Genomic DNA, 23,234 nt, shown 5'->3' on the forward strand with positions numbered 1-23,234 from the left:
CTTTGTAGGAGGCACCGTAGTGGGGACGAGCAGGGTAAACAAAGCTAGTCCCTGTCCTCAAGGTATTCACTATCTGGAATGAATAAGCACTTAGAGGATGCTACCAAATCTATTTAGCTTGCTTACGATTTCTGCTAATCAGGTACTGGTACACAGTAGTAAAGGTGAAATCACGTGACCCCTCTTCCCAAGCCTTCTCATCACCACCACCCCCACAGAAAGCTGCCTTTCAACAGTAAAAAGGATAAATAAATTGAAGAATAGTCGTACAATGGAAAACCACAAATAATGAGAATGAACATCTACACCAACACTCAACAATCCAATGAATCCTACACAGAAACTCTTGGATGAGAGAAGATAGATGTTGAGGGATGCCTGCCATATAATTCATACATATAACGTAAAAAGCAGGCTGAACCAAGCTATGTCGTTAGACATCAGGAAAGTGGGTGTCCGGGCATAAGTTGGTGGGGATCAAAGACTGATTAGAAACATGTGAGTCTTCTGGGGTGCTGGTGATATTCTCTCAGTCTGAGTACTGGTTAAAACAAGTGTGTTCAATTTGTAAAAATGCTCTGACCTGTGTGCTCACGATACATGCCCTTTTCTCTATGTGTATTATATTTCAACACAAAGTTTTTAAAAAATGTTATCAAACTGTGGTTTTTTAATATCAATAATAGTTTAGCTCTATGTTTTCCTCATTTTTTTATAGAAACAGATAAGAGTAATACTTCTTCAAGACAAATCTCAGAGAGAAGCATTACTTTGTTCAAAGATGCTTAAAAGGCTCTTCATATCAAAGTTCCCTTCATATACAGGCTGAAGGAAGAATTCATGCCACATAATTGATCAGGTTTTTGTAGTCTTTGCCCATTCCAACTGATAGGCTAAAAGTTATAGGAAATTAGGATAAAGTAGTAAGAACAATCAACTCCTTTTTAAAGGCAGAGGAGAACATGGAGACTAACAAGAACCCCAAGTAGGGTACTAGCTGAATGAAGTAAATGTGCCTTTAAATTATTTCTATTTCATGGTAGAGAAAAACGCTCTTTAAAGGACACTTATATATTGTATGCTAGCAGCCGTAAAGCAAAAGAAGCACCACTAAGTGGGTAATGAACAACTTGTAAATGCAAACCAGTCAACAAACGAAATATACATGGAGTCAACCGGACCAGATGAGCTTTTTTAAAAAAAAAAGCAAGAGTCCCCTTAAGGAATAACACAAGGAAAAGGGAAATCAATTGCATTTTACAAGACAGGAGAGTGTATTCTATGGTTTAAGATCTATATTTAATTGGTAGGATTGAAAATCTTTGCACTTTCCTTTCACATGTATCTCCTGTATTTAGTATATTAGCATATTTTATCTAAAAACAATTCCATGCATCCAAATTGCAAAAACACAAGAAGCATGTTGAATTCTATCAGCCCAAAGTAAGCATCTGAAAACCTGATTAGATACATACGAAATCATGGCATGACAGATAGAAAATGAATCCACAGTCTATCCTTGATTTCAAACAAGGACTTAGGAAAATGGTTCAGAATATAAAATTATGGAAAACATTACAGCACATCAAAGCCAAGCAAGTTTAATTAGGCTTAGTTTGATAATTGCTGAAAACAAAGACCCTGCCTCTCAGCATGGCTGGTGTAAAATCCAGCAGTAAGTCCAGATGATCCAAATTAAAACTGCACTATCTACCATTCCACATGAATCCTTTTATCTGAAGTCTACAGAGAACAAAGAATTACAATTCAGCTCAGAATTACAGAGGGCTGGTCGTTTTTTTCATCAGGGTTAGCTTTGGCTAAAACCTGACTATTATGTTTCATTTCCCTGTTTTAAAAATGTAACATGGAAGGGCTTTAAAGTCAAAGCCAAGAGACTAACCAATACTAGCAAAAGCCAGTAGCAGATCAATGTATTTCTTCAGCCTGTTTGGACCTACAGAATCCTTTTCCACTTTTCCAGTGCAGGAGTCATGCGTGCTGTGCTGCTATGCTGTGCTAAGATGCCTCAGTCGTGTCTAACTCTGTGCAACTCTATGAACTATAGCCTGCCAGGTTCCTCTGTCCATGGGATTTTCCAGGCAAGAATACTGGAGTGGGTTGCAGTTCACTCCTCCAGGGGATCTTCCTGACCCAGGGATCAAACCTGCATCTCTTACAGTCTCTTAAATTGGCAGGCAGATTCTTTACCACTACTGGCAAGTCATAGGGGGACATAATTCATCATCTTGCAGTCAAATTCCTTTCTGAGTTATTGATTCTGATGGGAAGTGAAGAAATGGACCTCTCAGGAGAATTATAAAATCTCCCCAAATTTAAGTAGATTGGGAGCATCATGAGATTAGTTGGATCAAAGCATTACTACTGGACGGGTCATGGTGGAGAGTTCTGACAAAATGTGGTCCACTGGAGAAGGGAATGGCAAGCCACTTGAGCATTCTTGCCTTGAGAACAACATGAACAGTATGAAAAGACGAAAAGATATAATACTGAAAGATGAACTCCCCAGGTTGGTAGGTGCCCAATATACTACTGGAGAAGAGTAGAGAAATAGTTCCAGAAGGAATGAAGCAGCTGAGCCAACGGGGAAACAACACCCAGGTGTGGATGTGTCTGGTGGTGAAAGTAAAGTCTGATGCTGAAAGAACAATATGGCTAGGAACCTCCTGGAATGTTAGGTTCATGAATCAAGGTAAATTGGAAGTGGTCAAAGAGGAGACGGCAAGAGTGAACATTGACATTTTAGAAATCAGTGAACTAAAATGGACCGGAATGGGTGAACTTAATTCAGATGACCATTATATGTCCTACTGTGGGTTGGAATCCCTTAGAAGAAGTGAAGTAGCCCTCATTGCCAGCAAAAGAGTCTGAAATGCAGTACTTGGGTGCAATCTCAAAAACGACAAAATGATCTCTGTTTGTTTCCAAGGCTAACCATTCAGTATCACAGTAATCCAAGTCTATGCCCTAATCACTAATGCCAAAGAAACTGAAGTCAAATGGTACTATGATGACCTATAAGAACTTCTAGAACTAACACCCAAAAAAGATGTTCTTTTCATCATAGGGGACTGGAATGCAAAAATAGGAATTCAAGAGACACCTGGAGTAAAAGGCAAGTTTGGACTTGGAGTAAAAACTGAAGCAGGGCAAAGGCCCACAAAGTTTTGCCAAGAGAATGCACTGGTCATAGCAAACACTCTCTTCCAACAACACAAGAGATGACTCTACACATGGACATCACCAGATGGTCAACACCAAAAGAAGAAATCAGATTAATTATGAAATTTGCAGCCAAAGATTGAGAAGCTCTATACAGCCAGCAAAAACAAGACTGGGAGCTGACTGTGGCTCAGATCATGAATGCCTTATTACCAAATTCAGACTTAAGTTGAAGAAAGTAGAGAAAACCACTACACTATTCAGGTATGATCTAAATCAAATCCTTATGATATACAGTGGAAATGACAAATAGATTCAAGGGATTAGATCTTATAGACAGAATACCTGAAGAACTATGGATGGAGGTTCATAACATTGTTCAGGAGGTGGTGATCTAAACCATCCCCAAGGAAAAAAAATGCAAAAAGGCAAAATGGTTGTCTGAGGAGGCCTTATAAATAATTGAGAAAAGAAGAGAAGCAAAAGGCAAAGGAGAAAAGATATACCTATCTGAATGCAGAGTTCCAAAAAAGAGCAAGGAGGGATAAGAAAGCCTTCCTAAGTGATCAATACAAAGAAATAGAGGAAAACAACAGAATGGGAAAGACTATAGATCTCTTCAAGAAAATTAGAGATACCAAGGGAACATTTCATGCAAAGATGGAAACAGTATGGACCTAACAGAAGTAGATGATATTAAGAAGAGATGGCAAGAATACACAGAAGAACTATACAAAAGAGATCTTAATAACCCTGATAACCTTGATAGTGTGATCATTCACCTAGAGCCAAACATCCTGGAGTGTGAAGTCAAATGAGCCTTAGGAAGCACCACTACGAACAAAGCTAGTGGAGGTGATGGAATTCCAGCTGAGCTATTTCAAATTCTAAAAGATGATGCTGTGAAAACGCTGCACTCAATATGCTAGCAAATTTGGAAAACTCAGCAGTCGCCACAGAATTGTAAAAGGTCAGTTTTCATTTCAATTCCAAAGAAAGACAATGTCAAAGAATGTTCAAACTACCACATAATTGCACTCATCTCACACACTATCAAAGTAATGCTTAAAATTCTCCAACCTGGCTTCAGCAGTATATGAACTGAGAACTTCCAGATGTTCAAGCTGGATTTAGAAAAGGCAGAAAAACCAGAGATCAAATTGCCAGCATCCGCTGGATCATAGAAAAAGCAAGAGAATTCCAGAAAAACATCTACTTCTGCTTCAATGGATATGCCAAAGCCTTTGACTGTGTGGATCACAACAAACTGTGGAAAATTCTTCAAGAGATGGGAATACGAGACCACCTGACCTGCCCCTTGAGAAAGCTGTATGCAGGTCAAGAAGCAACAGTTAGAACCAGACATGCAACAACAGACGGTTTCAAACTGGGAAAGGAGTATGTCAAGGCTGTATATTGTCACCCTGCTTATTTAACTTCTATAGCAGAGTACATCATGCGAAATGCTAGGCTAGATGAAGCGCAAGCTGGAATCAAGATTGCTGGGAGAAATATCAATAACTTCAGGTATGCAGATGACACCACCCTTATGACAGAAAGCAAAGAGGAACTAAAGAGCCTCTTGATGAAAGTGAAAGAGGAGAGTGAAAAAGCTGGCTTAAAACTCAACATTCAAAAAACAAAGATCATGGCATCTGGTCCCATCACTTCATGGCAAATAGATGGGAAAACAATGGAAACAGTGACAGACTTTATTTTCTTGGACTCCAAAATCACTGCAGATGGTGACTGCAGCCATGAAATTAAAAGATGCTTGCTCCTTGGAAGAAAAGCTATGACCAACCTAGACAGCATATTAAAAAGCAGAGACATTTTTTTGGCCAACAAAGGTCTGTATAGTCAGAGCTATGGTTTTCCAGTAGTCATGTATGGATGTGAGAGTAGGCCCATAAAGAAGGCTAAATGTCAAAGAATTGATGCTTTTGAACTGTGTGTTGGAGAAGACTCTTGAGAGTCCGTTGGACTGCAAGGAGATCAAACCAATCAATCCTAAAGGAAATCAATCCTGAATATTCATTGAAAGGACTGATGCTGAAGCTGAAGCTCCAATACTTTGTCCACCTGGTGGGAAGAGCCAACTCATTAAAAAGACCCTGATGCTGGGAAAGATTGAAGGTAGGAGGAAAAGGGGATGACAGAGGATGAGGTGGTTGGATGGCATCACTGACTTAATGGACATGAGTCTGAGCAAGCTTCGGGAGTGGTGAAGGACAAGGAAGCCTGGTGTACTGCGGTCCATGCAGTTACAATGAGTCGGACACGACTGAGTGATTGAACAACACCATTGCTACTGTCCTAGTTTTTCAAAGTGGAAAATTAATAAGAGGGACTCATGAACCCTGAAAATTCAGAAGTGGAGATGGAATGCTGTCAGATCTCTGGGTTCCCCACCTGGTTTAGGCCTTCACCATCTATCAGCAGCCCATCACTGAGTTCTCCTTTGGCATTCCTGACCCAGGCTCCTCCAGCCACCCATTTGCAACACTCCCACCCAAATTACAGTTCTAAAAAATAAATATGATCATGTTTTCTGCCCACTTACAGAATTCCATGGAAATTTTAAAAATTCAATCGTCGTTTGAAGAATAGTCAACCTTACAAATAATAAAAATGCTAATTAAAACAGCCATTTAATATATTTTTGATTATCAAATGGGGACAGATGTCAAACAAAGACAGGATGGGTGTTGGCAAGAGAGTTAAGGAAGAGGCATTTCTATAAATACTTCTGGTGAAATCATCAATTAGTATAACCTCTCTGAAAATCAATTTGGCTATATAAAATCATAAGCATTAAGAAAAAAGCCACATGCTTTGACCCTACCGCTAAGATTTCATCCTAAGAAGTAAAGAAAGTTATGAACAAAGATTTGTGTAGAACAATGGGGGCAGATTAAAATTACTAATCTTGGTGGGATGAATCAGGAGATTGGATTGATGTGCGTACACTACTGTGTATAAAATAGATTACTAATGAGAACCTACCGTGTAGTATAGAGAACTCTGCCCAGTGCTCTTTGATGACCTAAATGGGAAGGATTTTTTTTGATTCAAAAAAGAGGGGACATATGTATATGTAGAGCTGATTCACTTTGCTGTACAGAAGAAATTAACACAACATTATGAAACAACTATACTCCAATAAAAATTAATTTTTAAAAAATCACCAACCTCAGCAAAAACAATGTACAACTCCAAGATTAGGAAAATGACATCTAGAAGTCCAGCTCAGGCCAGACCAGACACCTGCCTCCATCCATTCAGGCTGCTATAACAAAAATGCTACAGACTGGGTGGCCTGTAAACAACAGATGTTTATTTCTCACAGTTCTGGAGGGTGGGAAGTCCAAGATCAAGGTGCTGGCAGATTCAACGTCTGGTAAGAGCCCACTTCCTGGTTCACAGCCATTCATTTTCTCACTGTATCCTCACGTGATGGAAGGGGCTAGGGATTTCTCTGGGGTCACTTTTACAAAAGATGTTAATCCCATTTACGAGGGCAGCACTCTAGTGACCTAATCACCTCCCAAAATCCACAGCTAGTAATACCATCACACCAAATGTTAGGATTTTAACGTATGAATTTCCAGATCACATTCTGTCGATATAGCACACTGCAGGGCAGAACTCTGAGGTTATGAAATTCTACAGCTATAATTAGCTTGCATATACTGACTAGTTTCTGGAGTAAGAAAAGAATTGAAGCTGAGGGTTAAGTCTATGAATAAAGGAGTAGATGAAGAGGGGGAAATTGTCTCAATAAGGAATGCCCTGCGAAGTTGCTGATGCTGCATTTTTAAATGATTTTTTTTAAAAATAGTACATACAAGTAACAAGGAATTCAAATAACATAGAATACACAAAAGTAAATTTTAACCCAAACACCACGACGTGAAATAAATTGTTATAAATATCAAAGTGTATATCATTCCAGGAGCTCTCCATCATATATAAACTACATAGAAGAAATACTTCCATAAAAATAGGATCATAATATAACTTTTATTTTTATTAAAAAGTATTACATTTAATTTTGCTATAATTTTATAGAAAGAAGAGAAAATAAAGTGAAACTTAAGGAATTGCTGAAGTCTAGATAAATATTTTTCTAGACCACTCAGTTTGGTTCAGTTCAGTTCAGTTTAGTCACTCAGTCATATCTGACTCTACAACCCCATGGACTGCAGCATGCCAGGCTTCCCTGTCCGTCACCAACTCCTGGAGCTTGCTCAAACTCATTTCCATTAGTCAGTGATACCATCCAACCATCTCAACCTCTGTCATCCCCTTCTCCTCCCGCCTTCAATCTTTGCCATCAGTTCAGTTCAGTCGCTAAGTTGTGGCCGACTCTCTGTGACCCCATGAACTGCAGAATGCCAGGCCTCCCTGTTCATCAACAACTCCCAGAGTTCACTCAGACTCATATCCATCAAGTCAGTGATGCCATCCAGCCATCTCATCCTCTGTCGTCCCCTTCTCCTCTGCCCCCAATCCCTCCCAGCATCAGAGTCTTTTCCAATGAGTCAACTCAACGCATGAGGTGGCCAAAGTATTGGAGTTTCAGCTTTAGCATCAGTCCTTCCAATGAATATTCAGGATTGATTTCCTTTAGGATTGGCTGGTTTGATTTCCTTTCAGTCCAAGGGACTCTCAAGAGTCTTCTCCAACACCACAGTTAAAAGCATCAATTCTTTGGCTTTCACCTTTCTTCTGGTCCAACTCTCACATCCATACATGACTACTGGAAAACCATGGCTTTGACTAGACGGTCCTTTGTCATCAAAGTAATGTCTCTGCTTTTTAATATGCTGTCTAGATTGGTCATAGCTTTTCTTCCAAGGAGCAAGCATCTTTTAATTTCATGGCTGCAGTCACCATCTGCAGTGATTTTGGAGTCCAAGAAAATAAAGTCTGTCACTGTTTCCATTGTTTTCCCATCTATTCGCCATGAAGTGATAGGACCAGATGCTATCATCTTTATTTTTTGAATGTTGAGTTTTAAGCCAACATTTTCACTCTCCTCTTTCACTTTCATCAAGAGGCTGTTTTGTTCTTCTTCACTTTCTGCCATAAGTGTGGTGTCATCTGCATGCCTGAGGTTATTCATATTTCTCCCAGCAATCTTGATTCCAGCGTGTGCTTCATCTAACCCAGCATTTCACATGATGTACTCTGCTATAGAAGTTAAATAAAGAAGGTGACAATATATAGCCTTGACATTCTCCTTTCCCAATTTGGAACCAGTCCATTGTTCCATGTCTGGTTCTAACTGTTGCTTCCTGACCTGCATATAGATTTCTCAGGAGGCAGGTCAGGTGGTCTGGTATTCCCATCTCTTGAAGAATTTTCCACAGTTTGTTGTGATCCACACAGTCAAAGGCTTTGGCATGGTCAATAAGGCAGAAGTAAATGTTTTTCTGGAATTCTCTTGCTTTTTCCATGATCTAATAGATGTTGGCAATTTGATCTCTGGTTTCTCTGCCTTTTCTAAATCTAGCTTGAACATCTGGAAATTCTCAGTTCACGTACTGTTGAAGTCTCGCTTGGAAAATTTTGAGAATTGCTTTGATAGCGTGTGAGATGAGTGCAATTGTGCAGTAGTTTGAACATTCTGTGGCATTGCCTTTCTTTGGGATAGGAATGAACAGCGACTTTTTCCAGTCCTGTGACCACTGCTGAGTGTTCCAAATTTGCTGGAATTTTGAGTGCAGCACTTTCACAGCATCATCTTTTAGGATTTGAAGTAGCTCAGCTGGAATTTCATCACTTCCACTAGCTTTGTTCGTAGTGATGCTTCCTAAGGCCCACTTGACTTCGCACTCCAGGATGTCTGGCTCTAGGTGAGTGATCACACCATGGTGGTTATCTGCATCATCAAGGTCTCTTTTGCATAGTTCTTCTGTATATTCTTGCCACCTCTTCTTAATATCTTCTGCTTCTGTTAGGTCCATACCATTTCTGTCCTTTATTGTGCTTGACTTTGCATGAAATATTCCCTTGATATCATTTTATGAAATTATAAGTAAAAAAGGTTTAAGGAAAAAACAGATTGGAGTCATTTAAAATCTGTACATGTTTTTGTACACACTGCTCTTTTTAAAAGGATAACCATCAAGGACCAACTGTATAGCACATGGATCTCTCCTCAGTGATATTTGACAGCCTGGATGGGAGGGGAGTTTGGGGAAGAGTGGATACATGTATATGTATGACCGAGTTGCTCCGCTGTGCACCTGAAACTGTTACAACATTGTTAATTGGTTTGCTCCAATGTAAAATTAAAAGTTAAAAGTAAAAGATCTGTATATGTTTTAATTTTAGACAAAAGCAATACCGTCTATAATGAAAGATAAGGAAATGGCATTTCTCATATTTCCTTTCCTAGTCTTATTTTTTCAGCTGTATTATTCTTTCTTCCAGTGAAAATGTATATAATAATACCTATTTTCTGTTCTATCACCATATTCTCACAGTTGTTTGATCTTAGTTCTACAACTTCTGGGTTTTTTTTAAGTAAAGGGATGGTAAACACAAAATTCAAGAGAGTTGCCTTCTCTTTGGGGAGGTAAGGTAGTTGAATCAAGGAGCAACAGACAGAGAACTTCAATCATGTGGGTTCTAAGTTCATGATCATTTTTGTGTTTACTCCTAGTCCATTTACAAAATTGATATGATATGAATCATGTCATAGTCAAAGTTTGATACTATTTTCAAAGTTCTGAGAGAAAACTAACTGTCAGTTGAGGACTATAAGCCCAGAAAAACTGTCTTTCAGAAATGAAAGTGGAAAAAAGAAATGAAAGCAAAATAATGACATTGTCAAATAAATAGAAGTATGATACTCTATCGCAGCAGTACTTTACTAAAGGGACTCCTAAAATATGTACTCTAGGAGTACAAGGGAGGTCTGTGATGCAAGAAGGAAATGAAAACAAGAAAACTGACAAACACAAGGGTAAATCCAAGCTAACAATTTCTGTGAAAAATGAGGGAACACTTTCCATGAGGGAACATTTTCCACTATTCCATGAGGGCTACTATGACTTTGGGGGTATTAAAAGTGAAATGACTGGGCCCACTCACTCAAGAAAATAGATTCAAACATCCTGAAAAAAATTGCCAAACTAAATTTAGTTTATATTTAAAAGTCACATATCATGATCAAATTTAGCTTAGCCCTGGCAGGTAAAGCTTCCCTGGTAGCTCAGACTCTAAAGAATCTGCCTTGCACACGGGAGACCTGGATTCCATCCCTGAGTCAGGAAGATTCCCTGGAGAAGGGAATAGCTACCCACCCCAGTATTCTTGCCTGGAGAATCCCATGGACAGAGGAGCCTGATGGGCTACAATCCATGGGGTTGCAGGGTTGGACACGAGCGACTAACCCTTTCACTTTCAGAAGGTGACGACATTTAACATAGACAAATATAAAACATAATTTTCTACATTAGGAAATCAAAGGAGAAAAAAATCACATAATCATTTCACAGGTGCAAAAAAAGGAACTGGATAAAATTTAACACTTTTATCCCCTGGTTGATAACCTCTCTAACCCCGTTTCCTGCTATGCTTTCCCTGGCTCATTCAGTTTCAGGGATGCTGGGCTCCTTGTTGTTTCTTTTCTTTTCTGTTTCTATGGCTTGGGGCTCTCCCTTTTATTAATTTATTTATTTGACTGCATCAGGTCTTAGTTGTAGCATGTAGCATCATTGTTCAAGCATGCGGGATCATTCATTCTGGCTCCCTGTGGGCTCCAGAATGTGCAAGATCCCAAGATATATGGGGTCTTAGTTCCCCAGCCAGGGATCAAACCCATGTCCCCTGCATTGCAAGGTGGATTCTTAACCACGGAACCACCAGGAAAGTCCCCTGCTTGCTGTTTCTTAAACAAGCCATCCAGCCTCTGACCTCAGTCTTTGCGCCTGCTACTCCCTCTGCCTGGAATGCATTCTGTGTAATTATTTGCATAGCTCGCTTCCTTTTCTGCTTTCAGGATCCACTCAAACATCACCTTGTCCTTGCAGCCTTCCCTCATCACTGTATTGAAAATTGCATCCCTCATCCCGCACCCTGTTATTCCCTTCCTGGCCATCCCTTTCCTTGCCTTGGTTTCCTCCCTAGCATTTATCATCTTCTAGCACACCATAAGATATTTATTTGCTGTGTTTTCCTCCTCCACATTGCAAGCTCCATGAGAGCAGAACATTTTGCCTGTTTTGTTTTGAGATGTATCCCTAACAGAATGAGTGAGCCTTTTTTGCTCACTTCCTCTCTCTCTCCATTTCCCTGATCCCAGTAATAGTATATAGATGTCCCCTCAATTTGATTGTCTCCATCCAGATTTGAGCATGTTTCAATTTATAGCATCACTTTCAGGAGGATGTATAGAGTTACCCCTTGGTATCTGTGTGAAAGTGTTAGTAGCTCAGTCATACCCAACTCTTTAAGATCCCAGGGACTATAGCCCCGCCAAGCTCTTCCATCCAAGGGATTTCCAGACAAGAATACTGGTTAGCTATTCCCTTCTCCAGGGAATCTTCCCAACCCAGAAACTGAACCCGGGTCTCCTGCATTGCGGGAGGATTCTTCACAATCTGAGCCACCACAATCCCAGTAAGCTCAAATCCCTTGTGTTAAATGGCACAGTATTTGGCTATAACCTATAAACACCCTCTTGTAAACTTTGCATCGTTTGTGGATTACTTAGAATACCTAATGCACTGTAATATTTTTGTTCTGTTTTTACTATATTTTACAATGGCCATTAAAGATCATTATTTACAGTCCTTTCTTGATCTGATCCAACTTCAAGTGTCCTGGTGTTATAAGCATCTGGAGTTAGAAGATCTTAATCAGTCAGTGTTTACTGACTACCTACTATGTGCTCCACCCTGCACCCAGTGCTATGGAGATGAATAAAAAGTAACTGTCTTTGCCTTCCCAGAATTTACCAATTCAGGAGATAAGATGTGTTCCTCCAAAATAGTTCAAGACAGGTGATAAGCACTCCACTCTGTGCTCCAGCTCAGCCTAAAGGTTTGCTAAGATCGATTACATCCATGGAGTAAAGCCCAAGAGATCATTTTGTCCAACTTCTCAATACTGAAGTACTCGTCATAAATGCCTATTTGTGAGCAGCCATTACTGATCATTTACTGATAACTGCAAGTGGCACTTATAAAGACTGCAATGTCTTATACACCTCTTCTGAATAAGGGATTTCACCAACAAAGAAAGCTGAATCATGAAGCAAAGAAAGGAGATACTGCAGCAAAAACTACTGGCCAGAACATCACCTGACCGCACCTGTTCACCCCACCGTTTAGGTTCTGATTTTCACTCTTCATTGCTCACCTGCATGGGTGTGTGCACACAAACACCATCTGTGTGTGCCCCTTACTTCCTACCCACACAAACCTGTACACCCCCATCTTTGAACTCGGTCTTTCCCTCCTCATTCTTTCTGCCCCATTGGTGCCAGGAAAGGGGCACCACCAGTGTCAGAACCACCAGCATCCCAGCTCCAAGGGTTTGATCTCCAGAGGTAATTTCACCCAGCAATGCATTTTCCTGATTTAATTTCCTTTGTCACATTCTCTATCATGATTCTAAATCGACCCCAATGATGTTAATCCAGGCCAAGAATTTTAAGCAGAAGATCATATAGAATGGAACGCAATGTAGGAAGAGGTGTCAATGATCGAAGACTTGTTCTTCTTTTTCCCATCATGGTGGCATTTGAAATTTTTCTATTACTCATTTGGATTCCAATCTCTGAGACTCCCTCTCCTTTCTCCTAGCTTCTAAGTCAAACAGATTTTTTTTCTCAGAAAAATAACCCTTCAGGGACAGACTGGTATGTGGGCTACAGCAGATGTACGAGACAAGCTCTACAGGCATGTGAAAGGGTTCATTGTCAAGACAATTTTTCTAATGCAGCTTTTCCTCTCAAGTGCCATTTATCATCTTTTGGATGTGGAACTCCTTATAAAAACATTAGATTCTCTTTTTTCACAAGTCCTGTTTGTTATCTTACCCTTGATTCAGGACAGGCTTCGAAATTAGATTGACTTGTTTCATTTCTGCTTGCAAATTCCCTTTCTTGACTTCCACTTTTAATTTTTTCCCTTGGCCTTGAAATTCAAATTATATTCCAACACTTTGAAAAACAATGTCAATTAGAATTTGGCACTTTTCAGGGAAGTAGGGGAAGGATCAGGGGAAGGGATAGTTAGGGAGTTTTGGATAGACAGGTATACACGACTATATTTAAAAGAGATAACCAACAAGGACCTACTGTATAGCACAGGGAACTCTGCTCAATGTTATATGGCAGCCTGGATAGGAGGGGATTTGGGAGGAGAATGGATACATGTGTATGTATGTATGGCTGAGTCCCTTTGCTGTCCACCTGAAACTATCACAACATTGTTAATCGCCTATTATCCGATATAAAATAAAGATTTTCTTAATGTAAAAAAAAGAGAATTTGGCACTTTTGTGGAAGCTGTTTGTTCCCCAAATGCCTTCAAGCACATTCACACTGATGTCTTGGTGGACCCACATCCAAAGGAAACTGAGGGTGACTACAAAGTCACCTGGTGTGTGTCTTAGGAATGACAATGCCTCTGATGTCGTGAAGCCTTTGCTGCAATTGAGGAAAGAGACCCAGCTGCTTTAAAATTATTACATCCAGGAACTTCCCTAGTCAACCAGTGGTTAAGACTCCCAACTTCCATTGCAGAGGGTACGGGTTTGATCCCTGGTGAGGAAACTAAGATTCCCACGCACTATTTGGTGAAGCCAAAAAATAAATAAAAATTGGGAAAAATAACTCTGAAAACAAAGTTATTAAGACCAGTGATGAGAGACTGTTAGAGCACAGAGCTGTCCCACACCCCCTGATTTACAGCGGTGTGATAGGGAACAGAGAATTAGTCACAGAGTATTATCTGAGAGTTATCCTCAGGTCCTGACCCACAGAGGGTGCCAGGTCATGTCACAAAAGCATGTCTGAAGAGGTTGACAAAGACAGGGCTTCCTGACATAAGAATCAGAAATACAAATGTATAACCAATCAGTTCAGTTCAGTTCAGTTCAGTTCAGTTCAGTTCAGTCGCTCAGTCGTGTCCGACTCTTTGTGACCCCATGAACCGCAGCACACCAGGCCTCCCTGTCCATCACCAACTCCCGGAGTTCACTCAAACTCATGCCCATTGAGTCGGTGATGCCATCCAACCATCTCATCCTCTGTCGTCCCTTTCTCCTCCTGCCCTCAATCATTCCCAGCATCAGGGTCTTTTCAAATGAGTCAGTTCTTCACATCAGGTGGCCAAAGTATTGGAGTTTCAGCTTCAGCATCAGTCCTTTCAATGAACACCCAGGACTGATCTCCTTTAGGAGGAACTGGTTTGACCTCCTTGCAGTCCAAGGGACTCTCAAGAGTCTTCTCCAACACCACAGTTCAAAAGCATCAATTCTTCTGTGCTCAGCTTTCTTCATAGTCCAATTCTCACACCCATACATGACTACTGGAAAAACCACAGCCTTGACTAGATGGACCTTTGTTGGCAAAGTAATGTCTCTCCTTTTTAATATGCTGTCTGCTGCTGCTACTGCTAAGTCACTTCAGTCGTGTCCCACTCTGTGACCACATAGATGGCAGCCCACCAGGCTCCCCTGTCCCTGAGATTCTCCAGGCAAGAATACTGGAGTGGGTTGCCATTTCCTTCTCCAGTGCATGAAAGCAAAAAGTGAAAGTGAAGTTGCTCAGCCATGTCCGACTCTTAGTGACCGCATGGACTGCAGCCTACCAGGCTCCTCAGTCCATGGGATTTTCCAGGCAAGAGTCCTGGAGTGGGTGCCATTGCCTTCTCCGAATATGCTGTCTAGGTTGGTCATAACTTTCCTTCCAAGGAGTAAGCGTATTTTAATTTGATGGCTGCAATCACCATCTGCAGTGATTTTGGAACCCAAAAAAATAAAGTCTGACACTGTTTCCCCATCTATCTCCCATGAAGGGATGGAACCAGATGCCATGATCTTCATTTTCTGAATGTTGAGCTTTAAGCCAACCTTTTCACTCTCCTCTTTCACTTTCATCAAGAGGCTCTTTAGTTCCTCTTTGCTTTCTACCATAAGGGTGGTGTCATCTGCATATCTGAGGTTATTGATATTTCTCCCGGCAATCTTGATACCAGCCTGTACTTCTTCCAGCCCAGCGTTTCTTATGATGTACTCTGCATATAAGTTAAATAAGCAGGGTGACAATATACAGCCTTGACGTACTCCTTTTCCTGTTTGGAACCCGTCTGTTGTTCCATGTCCAGTTCTAACTGTTGCTTCCTGACCTGCATACAGGTTTCTCAAGAGGCAGGTCAGGTGGTCTGGTATTCCCATCTCTTTCAGAATTTTCCACAGTTTATTGTGATCCACACAGTCAAAGGCTTTGACATAGTCAATAAAGCAGAAATAGATGTTTTTCTGGAACTCTCTGCTTTTTCGATGATCCAACGGATGTTGGCAATTTGATCTCTGGTTCCTCTGTCTTTTCTAAAACCAGCTTGAACATTAGGGAGTTCACAGTTCACATATTGCTGCAGCCTGGCTTGGAGAATTTTGAGCATTACTTTACTAGCGTGTGAGATGAGTGCAGTTGTGTGGTAGTTTGAGCATTCTTTGGCATTGCCTTTCTTTGGGATTGGAATGAAAACTGACCTTTTTCCAGTCCTTTGGCCACTGCTGAGTTTTCCAAATTTGCTGACATATTGACTGCAGCACTTTCACAGCATCATCTTTTAGGCATAACAAATAGACGTCAGAAATCAGGGAAAGCTGCTCTAGGTGTGTGGTGGACCAGAAAGGAAACTAGCTGTTGGAGGCAAATCCTGGAAATGGGCTAGTGTCCTTTGACATTTTCCTTCTTTTTGTGAGGGCTTGAGAGGGGCAGGGACTTCCCCAGGTGGCTCATTGGTTAAGAACTTGCCTGCAATTCAGGAGACACTGGAGATATAGGTTCGATTCCTGGGTTGGGAAGATCCCCTGGAGGAGGGCACAGCAACCCATTCCAGTATTCTTGCCTGGAGAATCCCATCCATAAAGGAGCCTGGCAGGCTACCGACCATAGGGTTGCAAAGAGTCGGACATAACTGAAGTGACTTAGCATGTGGAAGGGGCAGAGTTCAGGAACCTTCTGGCCCAACAGCTGTGCTGAATGAGGCTCACCAACAGGCAGCTCCACGTGGTTTTCCCAACTGAAATTAATCACTGGCTCCCGAGACTCCCACAGCCCTTCGTTACCTCATTTATAGCCCTTGAAATAATAGATGTGGAAGTGCTTTGTAAACTGAAAAGCACTGTACAAATGTCAGACGTTGGTGGCTTAGCAGGGGAGCAATAGATAACGCATTTCTTCCATTCCTGAGTCAGAAACCAGTGGAGACAGAGACACACGGGGAGTCAGCCAGATTGCAGATCAGCTCGTCAGACTTATTACATGTAACAGCTGGTACGGATTCAGGGCCGCAGTGAACTTCCTCACACTTCGCCCCAGAATTAAACTTATCCACCCAGTCAGGTCTGACTGCCTGCAAAACAGGTTGACCAAGGAACTGATCAGAGTTCCTTGGCTCATCAGATGAGTCAAAATAGGCTGATCAGAGGCATCAACCTCCTCCCCTAGGAGGTGTGAGGTAGGGAGCAGGGCAAGGGGAAGCCAGAGTGTTACTCTAAATCAGTGGTCCCCAATATTTTTGGCACCAGGGGCTAATTTCATGGAAGACAATTTTTCCATGGACTAGGAGGTTGGTTTTGGAATTATTGAAGCATATTACATTTATTATGCACCTTATTTTTATTATTATTATTATTACTACATCAGCTCCACCTCAGATCATCAGGCATTAGATCCCAGAGGTTGGGGACTCCTGTTCTAAGTCCCTCCATATTGAAACACAAAGAGAAGTATAAACCATCCATTCATCATAAAGGACTTTCTGTGCTTTGTGCTTCAGTCCCTCATGCATATATACCCTGCAGGCTCTATGTTAGATGCTGGGAATGTAGAAATCAATGAGACCTCAGAGCATTTATAATCTAGCAGAAACTATTAACAATCCAAGGATTTTCCAGGTGGCTCAGTGGTGAAGAATCTGCCTGCCAATGCAGGAGACTTAGGAGACGTGGGTTTGATATCTGGGCTGGGAAGATTCCCTGGAAGAGGAAATGGTCACCCACTCCAGTATTCTTGCCTGCGAAATCCCATGGACAGAGGCTGGCAGGCTATAGTTCAGGGGGTCACAAAGAGTAGGACACGACTGAGCAAGCACAAACTCATTAACAATCCAGTGTGGTAGCCGTACATTAGGAAGCCGTGCATTCAGAAGGGTGGAGTTCATTCTCCTTGGCTGAACTAGGAAGGTTTCATAGAGCAGGTGATAAGTCATTTGGCTCTTGGATTTTGTGTAGGAGTTTACCAGATGGAGAAGCAAAGGAAGGGAATTATTCCCAGTAAGGGAAGCAGCAGAACAAAGACAGGAAAGGTGAAACTATGAAATGAAATGAGGCACAAATAAACAAACACACAAAGGCCTTCAAGAGTACAAAGCTATATACTATCATATCTTACTTTACTACACACCAAGGTTAAAGGCAAAATTCAGATTAAAATCTGTGCTTTTCTTGGGAGGCGGGTGGGAGGAAGGGCCATGAGGGATGACATCTATGTATACTTATGGCAAAGGAGAAAAGGAAAGATATACCCATCCAAATGCAGAGTTCCAAAGAATAGCAAGGAGAGATAAGAAAGTCTTCCTAAGTGATCAATACAAAGAAATAGAGGAAAACAACAGAATGGGAAAGACTAGAGATCTCTTCAAGAAAATTAGAGATACCAAGGGAACATTTCAGGCAAAGATGGGCTCGATAAAGGACAGAAATGGTATGGACCTAATAGAAGCAGATGATATTAAGAAGAGGTGGCGAGAATACAAGAAGAACTATACAAAGGAGATCTTAATAATCCAGATAACCATGATGGTGTGATCACTCACCTAGAGCCAGACATCCTGGAGTGCGAAGTCAAGTGGGCCTTGAGAATCATCACTATGAACAAAGCTAGTGGAGATGATGAAATTCCAGCTGAGTTACTTCAAATCCTAAAAGACGATGCTGTGAAAGTGCTGCACTCAAAATTCCAGCAAATTTGGAAAACTCAGCAGCAGCCACAGGACATTCCTATCCCAAAGAAAGGCAATGTCACAGAATGTTCAAACCACTGCCCAATTGCTCTCATCTCACATGCTAGCAAATAATCCTCAAAATTCTCCAAGCAAGGCTTCAACAGTATGTGAACTGAGAATTTCCAGATGTTCAAGCTGGATTTAGAAAAGGCAGAGGAACCAGAGATCAAATTGCCAACATCCATTGGATCATCAAAAAAGCAAGGGAATTCCAGAAAAATATCCACTTCTGCTTCAATGGATATGCCAAAGCCTTTGACTGTGTGGATCACAACAAACTGTGGAAAATTCTTCAAGAGATGGGAATACCAGACCACCTTTCCTGTCTCCTGAGAAATCTGTATGCAGGTCAGGAAGCAACAGTTAGAACCAGACATGGAACAATGGACTGGTTCCAAGTTGGGAAAGGAGTATGTCAAGGCTGTATGTTATCACCCTGCTTATTTAACTTATATACAGAGTATATCATGTGAAATGCTGGGCTAGATGAAGCACACGCTGGAATCAAGATTGCTGGGAGAAATATCAATAACCTTAGATATGCAGATGACACCACCCTTATGGCAGAAAGCAAAGGGGAACTAAAGAGCCTCTTGATGAAAGTGAAAGAGAAGAGTGAAAAAGTTGGTTTAAAACTCAACATTCAAAAAATGAAGATCATGGCATCTGGGCCCATCACTTCATGACAAGTAGATGGAGAAACTATGGAAACAGTGACAGACTTTATTTTCTTGGGCTCCGAAAGCACTGCAGATGGTGACTGCAGCCATGAAATTAAAAGATGCTTGCTCCTTGGAAGAAAAGCTATGACCAACCTAGACAGCATATTAAAAAGCAGAGACATTATTTTGCCAAAGGTCCATATAGTCAAAGTTATGGTTTTTCCAATAGTTTTTATGGATGTGAGAGCTGGACCATAAAGAAAGCTGAGCACTAAAGCTTTGATGCTTTTGAACTGTGGTGTTGGAGAAGACTCTTGAGAGTCCCTTGGACTGCAAGGAAATCAAATCAGTCAATCCTAAAGGAAATAAGTCCTGAATATTCATTGGAAGGACTAATGCTGAAGTTGAAGCTCCAGTACTTTACATGTGATGTGAAGAACTGATTCATTGGAAAAGACCCTGATGCTGGGAAAGATTGAAGGCAGGAGGAGAAAGGGACAGCAGAAGAACAGACAGTTGGATGGCATAACCAACTCAATGGACATGAGTTTGAGCAAGTTCCGGGAGTTGATGATGGACAGGGAAGCCTGGCGGGCTGCAGTCCATGGGGTCACAGAGAGTCGGACACGACTAAGTGACTGAAATGGACTGATGGCTAATTCACCTTGTTGTACAACTTGTAAAGCAACCATACCCTAATAAATAAATAAATTTTACATAAAGATTTTTAAAAAGAAATAATTGTAAACATAGAAAAAAATCGTTCTGAAATAAAATCTCACCAGAAGCTCAGTGAGAGCGTCAATCTCACAGGTAGCTCAGTGGTAAAGAATCTATCTGCCAAGGGGGAGACAAAGATTCGATCCCTGGTTGGGGAGATACCCTGAAGGAGGAAAGGACAACCCATTCCAGTATCCTTGCCTAGAAATTTCCATGGATAGAGGAACCTGGCGGGCTACAGTTCATGAAGTCGCAAAGAGCTGGACATGCCTTAGCGACTAAACAACAACAACAAAAATCCATGCTTTTAATCTCAAGATAAAATAGTAAATTTTTTCTAATCCTATTAACATATATAATGAGAAATTTTGGAATTTGCTTTTGTTTCTTTTTCTAAAAATAAGTCCCAAACGCATCTTAAAGAAGACGCAACCTTTATGAACTGCAGCACAAGCAGTTCAGTTTTGGAGTTCTTTACCAAAAGGTACAGTTCGGCAGACAATAAAAAAACAAAAGGAGATACCACTATTAACTCACATCTATTGAAACATTAAAGGAAATTTACATAGGCTACAGCAACATTCAGTGAATTCCACCCCCCCCTTTTTTTTTGAGATCTTTCATTTGTTACATCAGATGTATCTGTGTATCTCACAAATTAGTTAGACTCCATTTGAACAAATATTTTTTCTTGAATCAACTTGACACTAAAATTTATACATTCAGTTCAGTTCAGTTCAGTTCAGTCCCTCAGTCGTGTCTGACTCTGCGACCCCATGGACTGCAGCATGCCAGGCCTCCCTGTCCATCATCAACTCCCGGAGTTTACTCAAACTCTCCTCTTTCACTTTCATCAAGAGGCTGTTTAGTTCTTCCCCCCTTTCTGCCATAAGGGTGGTGTCATCTGCATATCTGCGGTTGTTGATATAAATGGGGAAAAATCCAAGAGCAGGTACCACTGAATAGCCAGCATATCACAGCATATCAGAGGTCTTCAAAATAAGTTCACTTCAAAAAGTGTATTTAAAAATAATCAATGAATTACGGTTACTGTTCCTTGATAATACACCTTTTTTAACACTATGGTAGACACTTTGGTAGTAGCTCGTTCGTTCTTCCCAAGAATATGTAAAAAGTGAACCATTAGCCTTATTTTCAGAGATGTAGCTCAGAGAGCTTACCCTTTACTAGTGTCCTATGGCCACAAACACGGGGACTGACATCTGAATTGAGGTCTGTCTGAAGTTTAGATCATCTTGCGTGTGCTTAGTGCTTCATGAAATAACTATTACTGATTAATTTACATAATCTCAATTCTGTAAACACAGCTTAGTAACTTTCTGTAAAATCCCCTTTCTTATCCTGTCTACTTCAAACCTGGTCAGAAACTCTCCTCAATAGCCCTCTTTAAGACAAATAAAGCCTTCTTCAGATAAGGGAATACCCTCCCCTTAATCATTTATGTTTTCTGTTCTTAACATATATATTTGCAATATATATGAGCTATGTGATAGTTACAAGCTATGTAGGTGAGAAAAAAAATTCCCACTCCATGTGTAGAGAATTCACTTGTCATTCCAGAATAAAATCCCTATTCAAACACATTTCCCACTGTTCTCCATACATTGAAAAGCAAAATATTTTGGCTCTTTTCTCCAAGTTTAAATTTTTAGGATCCTCTTATATGCAGTTGTCATAATTTTGCTTTTGAGCAGCTTTCCTTCCTCCTAGGGAATGAAACTGTATCCATCTGTCATTCGAACTTTTTCAAAGAGGCTTTCTCCAAAATCTGAGGACAGTCCTTGCCTATAAAGTCAAAGATATCAGAGTCTTTCTCCAACTGTTCCCATCACATCCACTCACCAGATACTTTTTCCTGATTCTAAAGGTGCCCCAGAGCCTGTGCCCTTCACCACCCTCTGTCTTGTTCCCAGCCCCCACCTGACCCTGTTAATCTGCTCGGGGGGTTACCTTTGACCCCTAATGACTCATCTGGGCTTCACAACAGCATCCTCAACAAACACCAATCAGAACTCTTGACCAGAATATTTCCAAATGTCAGTTTGTCCCCACCTTCTGCATGGCAGTTTCTGTTTCCAGGGGCCCATTGTTTTGTCATTGTTATGACTGTGACATAGTTAAGAGCACCGAATTAGAGGAAAAAGTTTTCAACAAAATAACAAGGAGTAAGTATGTTTAATATAGTAAAAGATGACATAAAAAATTAAGATCTTCAATTAACAAGTGGATAAAGAAACAATTCACCAAAATTAAACACAATTGATTAACAAACTCGGATGAAATTTTCACCCTCTCAAGTAATCAAAGTAATACAAATTGAAACAATGAAAAAATAAAGTTTGGTAATAAAAATATTTAAAAGATGATATCCAATGTTGCAAAGGTTTAGGAAGACAGATATTCTGGTCACTGGGTAAAATTTTTGATGAAAGCAATATCAGGGTGTTTATTTTCAACTTGAAGATTTTCTGATAAGGATAAAATGGATAAAATATATACACAAAGATACTCAGCACTTTCTGTATACTCAGCAGTATTTGTAATAGCAACAAAATTAGAAGTATCCTTGGGCTTCCCTGGTGGTCCAGTGGTTAAGACTATGCTTCCACTGCAGGGGACACAGTTTCAATCTCTGGTTGTGGAACTAAGATCCCACATGCCAAGCAGCATGGCCAAATTAAATAAATAATAAAAATTTAAAAGCCCTTCTTCTTTAAAAAAGAAGTATCCTTAATGTCTATTTTTAGACAAATAGTTTTATGATGCTAATAAAGACTAATGCATATGAAAATATGTATGTATGTATAATTATGGAAATACAAGCAGGTATGCATAGAAAAAGACAAAAGGAATTAGTGACGATTGAACTTAAATGACGGAACTATGAGTAATCTTTACTCTCACCCAACTTTTCTATGTTACTCAATTTTTAAAAAATAATAATATATTATATCTACAGTAAGGGGGAAAACTTTTTAAAAGGCACTTGAATTGATAATCAAGAGACCTCTTTCTAGTCTAAGTTCTACCACTAAAAAATTATTGTGCTTTGAATAATTCACATCCTCTTTCCGAGCAGAATTTTAGATCTGGGAGTGTGGTGGCTTTGTAGTGTGTCAGCAGAACCGGTTCTTAAAATTCCTTTCCCTGTAAGTTCCCAGTGGGGTTGCAAAAGACTCAGACATTACTAAGCTACTAAACAACAACAGTGTTATCATATCAATGATATCACATGTCTTAGAGACTATAAAAGTGACTAACTGAAAGAACCCAAAACAGGAATGGTTGAAAAAAGTGGTTGTCCTAGGGAATGAGCCTCGAAGTGAGGTTACGTCTCCTTGGAGCCCTGAGGCTCCTTGAGAGGAGGGGCTGGCTTAGAGTGAAGGCT

Source organism: Oryx dammah, unplaced genomic scaffold (genome assembly GCF_014754425.2).
Source record: "Oryx dammah isolate SB20612 unplaced genomic scaffold, SCBI_Odam_1.1 HiC_scaffold_1, whole genome shotgun sequence".
Lineage (NCBI taxonomy): Eukaryota > Metazoa > Chordata > Mammalia > Artiodactyla > Bovidae > Oryx > Oryx dammah.